This window comes from Peromyscus californicus, unplaced genomic scaffold (assembly GCF_007827085.1).
Source record: "Peromyscus californicus insignis strain IS unplaced genomic scaffold, ASM782708v3 Scaffold_19__1_contigs__length_69161282, whole genome shotgun sequence".
NCBI lineage: Eukaryota > Metazoa > Chordata > Mammalia > Rodentia > Cricetidae > Peromyscus > Peromyscus californicus.
Window position 1 is genome coordinate 43474163 of NW_026294491.1, and position 9290 is coordinate 43483452.

The window sequence follows — 9290 nt, forward strand, 5'->3', positions numbered from 1 at the left end:
GCCCTAATAGATCCATCGCTGTGAAAAGCTGTCTTTTTTTCCCTGTTAGAACCATGAATGTGAAAATGCAACCATGTAAAAAAAATGTAAGATGACTGTGATCAAAAGAGAAAAGAGAGGAGTTTGGTGAGCACTGGAACAGACAGCTGGGATCCAGCTTTAAAAACTTTCTTCTCGGTCTGAGCAGCATCCTGACAATTCCTCAATGGGGAAATCCACAGGCTTTAGAGCCCTAGAAATCCCAAACTGGCTTCTTAGAGTTACATTTTAACTCAAATCAAAACCACTTCCATTTCTGTCTCCCTTTTTGACTGCCTCCTACCTCCAAGTTTAACGTCCCACAAGGAAGAGTCTGTAGGTTTGGCATATCCGTGGCAGGCTCTTTGTAGCTGAGCCAATCTGTGAAGGTTCTGACAGTCTGGTGGCCGCTCTCCAGCATCTACTGCAGAAAAATCTTTCCTTGAAGTGCCATCTGGACAGCGCATGTCTGCATCAACACACCCCACACTAATTCAGACTCTGCATCAAGTTAGCGCTACAAAGAGGCCTTCTGACACCTTTTGTAAAATTGCTGTCCAGTTTCCTGTGCCCCGAATATAATCTGTCCTTCTTTCCCCCTTCCCCTTATTTTCACTCGATATGCTAAATAATGATTTGCTTAAGTGTATATTTTTAAGTCTGCATACACCAACACACACTAAATGTAAACAGCACATGGCTCTGAAGTTTTCATTCAAATTGCTATTTCCCCAACATCTATACCATGGAAAAATCCTCAGCATATGATAGACAGCCAAAAGGGACTTACTAAATAAATAGATCAAGGCTGTGTGTTAGTAGGACCATTCATTAGAGGAAAACATCTATTAAAATAAGCTGGTAATTCAGCTTTCTAAGGCTGGGAGCTCCAAGGTGTTATCCAAAATAGTTTATTAAATAAAATAATCTTAATATACGTTGGTAGCATCTAAGGTATGATCCACTACCAATACCCTACAGCTTGGAGGAAAGGACACAAACAAGCTCACTCTAGTGTATGTAGAACCTGACCTGCCAAGCCCACTTTCTAGGGCTGCTAAAGAAAGTACCATCGACCAGGTGGTTTAACTAGCAGACATTTTCTCACAGTTCTATAGCAATGATGGTTAGCAAATGAGCTAAATCTCACTGACTCTTTATCCTTTTTTTTAACAACTATTCTTTGACCGTAGAGTAAAAGAAGCATCCCACAGGCCAGCCTCTGTGAAATATGACCCAGTGTCTTATTCTTTCTTTATAGACTTAATACGATGCCTTTTATTCTTTGGTCACCAAAATGTTTCACAGCCCCCAAACCCCTCATCTACTTTCTAGCAATGGAAAAGTGACAAAGGATGTTCTTTTTGCATTCTTTCTCCATTTGTCTGCAAGCCCATCATAAAAAAAAAAAGAAAAAGAAAAAAAGAAAGAAAGAAAAGAAAACACACACACACACACACACAAAAAAAAAAAAAAACCTGCCACTGGATGGGTGAGTTAAACTGAGAGACAGCCCATGATCAAGGTGTCAGCAGGGCTGGTCTCTCCTGGTGTCTCTCTACTTGGTATGTAGATGGCTGTCTTCTCCCTGCACCTTTTTACCTCTGTGTGCCACTGATCTATGTCCCTCTTCTTACAAGGACATCAGTCATATTGGATTAGGGGCACTCTGAATACCTCATTTTAACTTAATTTCCACTTTAAAGAGTTATCTCAGAGATCTCTGCAGGGAAATGGGCAAGAATAATCAGAATTGGAGCCCATATTCAACTACTCTCAAATCCAAACCATGGAACTGAGCTGCCCAAGAAAAGTGCTTCTAGTCACATACATTCGACCTGCAGGACCCAAAGGAGTCAAGCTGGAGTGCCGGGGTCTAAGAGTACTACCAAGAGAGAACTTGCCCCCCTCCACTCTCTGACATGCCAAGTCCTCAGGGAACTTGGAGGCTGAAGACACCAAAGGCTTGCACTCACATCTCCCGTACCCAGCACCAAGTGTTTCCTGCTAGAAGCAGAGGAATAATTTCACCTTTCAACTCAGTGCTGCTGTGTTGGAAATTCACTCCATGAGTGGGGTTTTTTTAATTCTTATTTTCTATTATTTAATCTCTACAAATGTATGTAAATATTTAAATTTAAATTGTATTTACATTATTTATAGTTATGTTATATTTATAATAAACATATAAAATATATGTATTTTTGACATTTGTATATTGCTCAGTTAGGCTTAGGGTCAATGTGTACATTTCTCCATCTAAGTCTATCTCTAGGGCATTCTCTACTATATTTTTCATGCACATCTCATAGAGATCCCTTTTATTCCTCCATTTTTTTTCATTTTCTCTCATCTTTGTCCCCTTTAATTATAACCTTCCATAGCTTCCAAAATCTGTGGACTCTGACAGCCTCCCTCCCTGCTATTGTACCCACCTCAATTTTTTTCTTTTCTAAGTTGACTTCTGTGGTGTCTTTTCTCAGTTGTCAACTTGCCTATATCTGGAATTGACTAAAAACCTCAGTAGCTGGGCACATCTGTGAGGAATTTTTTGTAATTGAATCATTTGAGGTAGGAAGACCCAACCTAAATCTGGGCCACACCTCCTGGTGGCAGCCTATAGAAAGGATGTAGAAGAAAAAAGCTTTTGCTTTTTGCCTGTTTGCCCTCACTCTCACTGACAAGGTCATCTATCCTGTTGCTAAAGCATTCCTTCACTGATATTACAGCCTACTTCTTCAGGATTCCTGGGTGTACTGAAGACCACCTGAGACATCCAGCCCTCATAGACTGAACAACTACAGGATGCTTGGACTTTTCATCAAGAGACAGCCATTGGTGAACTAACTGGACCACAGTCCTTAAGCACTCTAATAAATCCTATATAAATATGTTTATGCATATATGTTCACACACACACACACACACACACACACATATATATATATATATATATATATATATATATATATAAAGAGAGAGAGAGAGAGAGAGAGAGAGAGAGAGAGAGAGAGAGATTCATTCTATCAGTTCTGTTCCTCTAGAAGACCCTGACTAATAAAACCTCATACTTTTCCCTATCCTCACCCACCCAGCTTCCTTCCCACTCCTAATCGTATTGAATAAATCTGAGTATATACTATACTATCCTTGGTTGGTATCCACTATCAGTTACTGAAGTTAAGGGGGCCCTAGTTGATTGTTTAGTATTACATTTGCATAGCTATACTATCCTGCAGCTATGATTATTCTCACAGCCAATAACTTACTCAAGAAATAATACAGAGTTTACACCATGAACCCTAACTCTCCTGAACTGAGCAAATATTTTCTGATCTACGAGGCTCAACTCCACTAGAACTAAATCCCACTTGAACACTGCAGATACTTCAACTGAAAAAATATAGCTGATATTGTGGGACAACCAAATACCCCAGAGTCATAAATCCCATAGCAGTAACATAAGAGACATGGAAAACCAAAGCAACAAAATTCCTCTAGAAATTACTAAGCTTACCTTAATGGCATTCAATGAATATGAGTTGGATGAAATCCCAGATAGAGAACTCAAAAGAATAATTATAAACATTTTCAAAGAAATCAAGGAAACAAATAAGCTGTTGATCAACAACACAGACAGCCGAATGAAATAAGAGTACTAGTGCAGAATATGAAGGAGGAATTCAACAACCAGATGAAAATACTAATAAAAAACAGACTGAATTAATCAAGGAGCATTCACAGAATATCAGAACTTGAAGAAAATTTGGAGGAATTGGAACAATCCAACAAGAACAAAGATAAAATAATAAGAAGCTAGAACTGGGAATTCTAAGACATACAATTCAGTGAAAAGATCAAATCTATGAGTCATAGGGATAGAAGAAGACTGTTTCTGTAAAGGCATAGAAAATATTTTTGAAAGAATCCTAACAAACCAGAAAAGAGCCTTTCCTCATCTTATTGTAATTGAAACACTAAATATAAAGAGCAAAGAGAAATTCTGAGTCACATATACAGGGAAAACCATCAGAATAACACTAGATTTATCAATTAAAACTTGAAGAGCCTGGGGGAAAGGGGATGGGGCATGGAAGGATGTATTTCAAGTTCTGAAAGACAATGTGCCAACTCAGAATACTATACCCACCAAATCTATCTGTTATAAGGAAAGGATAAATAAATGTTCTACACTAAAACCAGGCTAAAGGAATTAATAACCACTACTAGAGATACTTAAAAGAATCCTTTGAAATGAAGAAAAGAAATATTTCCACAAAGCCACAGGAAAGAAAAAACACACTAGATAATAGTTAAGCAAGAGAGGAAGAGAAAAAAAATCAAACAGTATAAAAATCAACAAAATGGCAAGAATCAACACACATTTTTCAATAATAATGCTGAATATTAATTGCCTCAGTTCCTCTACCTCCAAAAACATAGAAGAGTAGACAGGGTAAAAAATCAGGGATCATCTATTCACTGCCTTTAAGAAATCCACTTCACCACAAAAGACACATTATCTTGGGGTAGAAGAATAGAAAATAGTATTCCAAGCAAATGCACCTAAAAACAAGCACATGGCACTGTTCTACTATCTGGGGGGGTGGGGGGTGGGGGGGAATTCAAACCAAAACTAATGAGAAAAGGCAAATACTGTCATCTTGCACTGATTAGAAAGACTATCAATCATAAGGACATACCAATCACACATATGCCCTGAACACTTACACACTCCATTTTATAAAATAAATATTGCTACAAGTAAAGTTACAGAGTGACCCCAAAACAACAGTAATGGATGACCTCATCATCCTACTTTCATCAATTGATATGTCATTCTGACAAAATACAGAGAAATATATTTGTTATTTGACAATGTTAATACTAATTAATACTAATGTTAAATGACTCTGTGGTGGTTTAAATAGGTATGCTCCCCCACCATGGACTCTTGTGTTTGAATGTTTGGTCCATAGGGAAAGGCACTCTGAGTGTGTCACTGTTGTGGTAGACTATGAGGTCTCATATATGCTTAAGCTACACCCAGGGTGGTAAACAGTTCACTTTCTGTTGCCTGCGGATCAAGATGTAGGACTCTTAGCTCCTTCTCCAGCACTACGTCTGCCTGCATGCTGCCATGCTGATTGCCTTGATAATAATGGACTAAACCTCTGAAACTATAAGCCAGCCTCAATTAAATATTTTCCATTATAAAACTTATCATGGTCATGGTGTTTCTTCACAGCAATAGATACCCTAACTAAGAAAGACATCATACATGAAAATGGACTTAACAAACATCTACAGAACATTCCATCTAAACACAGAAAAATACACATTTTTCTCAGCAGTCTGTAGAAATTTCACTTTAAAAGATGCTATATCAGGACATAAAGCAAGTCTCAAATAATAAAGGAAAATTGAAATAATTTTATAACTTCTATCTGATCACAATGGAATAAGAGTACAAACCAAGCCGGGCGGTGGTGGCGCACGCCTTTAATCCTAGCACTCGGGAGGCAGAGCCAGGCGGATCTCTGTGAGTTCGAGGCCAGCCTGGGCTACAGAGCGAGATCCAGGAAAGGCGCAAAGCTACACAGAGAAACCCTGTCTCGAAAAACCAAAAAAAAAAAAAAGAGTACAAACCAAGAGCCAGGCAGTGGTGGTGCACACCTTTCATCCCAGCACTCAGGAGGCAGAGCCAGGCAGATCTTTGTGAGTTTGAGGCCAGCCTGGTCTACAGGACAGGCACCAAAACTACACAGAGAAACCCTGTCTCAAAGAAAAAAAAAAGAGTACAAACCAAATAGACTCATGGAGATTGACCACAGTATTGAATGATGAATGGATCCTTGAAAAAAATAAGGAAGAAAATAAAAATATGCCTAGAAACAAACAAAAAAAATTTAAAAAAAAAAAAACTATGTGACACAGTGAAAATAATCCTAGGACAGATGTTTAAGACCTTAGGACCTCAAATAAATAACTTAATTACTTAATAATAAACATTGGGGCTCTGAAAGAAGATGATGCCAAATCCCAAGCCAAAAGATGAAAAGAAATCATTAAGATCAGAATAGGAATTAATGAAGTGGAGAGAAAAACAGAAGTACAAAGAATCAACAAAAGAAATAGTTGATTCTACAAAAAGATAAACAAGACTGAGAAACTTAGCCAAAGTAAAGGGAAGACCCACATTAGTAAAATTAGAGATGAAAATGGAGTTATGACTGATACAAGCAGATTCTACCTTAAAAACATGTATGCCATGAAAGGGGTTGGAGGAGGACATGAGAGAGTTGGACAGCCAGAGTGATATAATTATATTCAAATTAAAAATGCATTTAAACTTTCTTAAAAGTTAAAATAAAAAAAACATATAATACTAAATTGGAAAATATAAAAGTAATGGTTAATTTCTACTTGCATGTGGCCTACAAAATTGAATCAAAATGAGATAAGCAATTTAAACAAATCTATAACAAGCCATGAAATTGAAGCAGTACTTAAAGCTTTCCTGACTAAAAACAATCCAGGCCCAGATGGATTCACAGGTGAATTTTAAAAAAGATTCAAAGGAGAGCTACCACCAATACTTCTGAAACTATTCCATAAAACAGGCAAAGAACATAACCAAACTCTATGTACAAAGCTAGTATAATTCTGATACCAAAATCAAATAAAGATGCAACAGAAAAGGAAATTGCAGACCAAACACCCTGATGATAATAGATGTAAAAATTCTCAAGACATTTTTGAACACACCAAAAAGATCATTCACCATGGTAAAGCTGGCTTTACCTTGGACATGGAGGGATAGTTTGTTGTACACAAATACTTGTTATAAATGACATAATGAAGTGATCATCTCAATAGATGCAGAAATAACTTTGATAAAATCCAACAACCTTCAAGCTAAAACTCCTATAGAAACTTATAGCAGAAGAAACATGTCTCGACATAATGCCAAACATATAGCCAACATTATGGTAAATGGGGGAAAGTTCAAAGTCATTATTTGCAGAGTATATGCTTCTATATATGAGACCCTAAAGACTCCATGAGAAGATTCTTTGAATTAATTCTTTCAACAAAATGGCAGCATACAAAATTTACATAGAAAAAATCAGTATTGCTTCTGTATACCAAAGACAAACAAACTAAGGGAAAAAAATTCAGGAAAGCAATCTCATTTTCAATACCTAAAAATAATCATAGGATAAGCCTAATCAAGGAAGTCATAGTCCTCTGCATTATAACTTTCAAACACTGAAGAAATCAGTAAAAGATGGAAATTTCTGATTTTAAGTTATACTCCTCAACCATACTAATAAAACAGCAGGGTACTGGCACAGAAACAGATACAGTGATCAATGGAGGAGAAAAAAAAAGTCCCAAATAAAAGCCCACACAACTAAGGCAACCCAATTTTTTTAATTTTATTTTACAATATAATTTAATTCTACATATTAACCACGGATTCCCTTGTTCTCCCCCCCTCCCACCCCCCTCACCTTCTCCCCAGCACACCCCCCATTTCCATCTCCTCCAGGGCAAAGACTTCCCCGAGGATTGAGATCAACCTGGTAGACTCAGTCCAGGTAGGTCCAGTCCCCTCCTCCCAGGCTGAGCCAAGCATCCCTGCATAAGCCCCAGGTTTCAAACAGCCAACTCATGCACTGAGCACAGGACCCGGTCCCACTGCCTGGATGCCTCCCAAACAGATCAAGCCAATCAGCTGTCTCACCTATTCAGAGGGCCTGATCCAGTTGGGGGCCCCTCAGCCATTGGTTCATAGTTCATGTGTTTCCATTCGTTTGGCTATTTGTCCCTGTGCTTTATCCAACCTTGGTCTCAACAATTCTCATATAAACCCTCCTCTTTCTCGCCAATTGGTCTCCTGGAGCTCCACCCAGGGCCTGGCTGTGGATCTCTGCATCCAGTTCCCTCAGTCATTGGATGGGGTTTCTAGCACGACAGTTACGGTGTTTGGCCATCCTATCACCAGAGTAGGTCAGTTCGGGCTGTCTCTCAACCATTGCCAGCAGTCTATTGTGGGGGCATCTTTGTGGATTTCTGTGAGCCTCTCTAGCACTTTGCTTCTTCCTATTCTCAACCCAATTTTTGCAAAGATGCAGAAATTCATTGCAGAAAAGATAGGACTGACAATAAGTGGTACTGGGAAACTGGTATCTGTATGTAGAGGAATGAAACTAAGTTCCTCCTTCACCTAGCACAGAAATAAACCCCAAATGAATCAAGGAGCTCAACACAAAGCACAAAACTTCTAGAGAAAAGGGTGGGTATCACATCAAATACATTTTTGAATACACATTCAAAATACAGGCATAGGTAAAGACTTCCTGGATATTTCCAATTGCTTAAGAAGTAAGATCATTAATCCACAATGAGACCTCATGAAATTAAAAAGTATGTGGACAGCAAGGGAAATTGTCAACTGAATAAAGCAGCAACCTACAGAATGGGAGAAAATCTTGGCCAGATACATATCTGACAGATGAACACAAGCAAAAAAAGTAAATATAAAAAAATAATAATAACCAAATGACTCACTCAAAAAAATAGACTATAAAATGAATAGAGAGTTCTCAAAAAAAAAAAGAAATACAAATGACTAATGAGGATTTTTTAAATGTGCAACATCCTTAGCCATCAGGGGAATGAAAATGGATGACAGTGAAGATCTGGAGAAAAGTACCCATATTCACAGTTCATAAGAGGGTAAAATGGTGCAGCCACTATGGGAGTAAGTGGGCACGCCTCAAAAAGCTAAAATTAACTCAGCATATGAGCAAACTATACCACTCTCGGACATACCCAAAGGACTCTATCTATATTCTACCATAGAGATACCTGCACATCCATGTTCACAGCTACTCTATTGACAGTAGCTAGGAAACAGAATCAGTCTAGCTGTCTATCAAATGACAAATGAGTAATGAAATTGATCATATTCATTACATATACACAATGGAATTTTACTCAGTACCAAAATGTTGAACTTCACAAAATCTTCAGAAAAATGAAACTGGAAAATACTATTCTAAGTGAGATAACTCAGGCCCAGAAAGACAAATACCCAATTTCTCTCTCATGTGTAGAGTCTAGTTCCAAATGCTTAATTTGTGTTTAACTTGGAGTATCTGTAGAGGTAAGGAAGGTAGAGAAGACCCACGAGAGAGGTGAGGGGAAGAGGCTTTAAGTGAGAAGGGATTGGCAGAATACAGGTGATATGAAAGTTGAAGGGG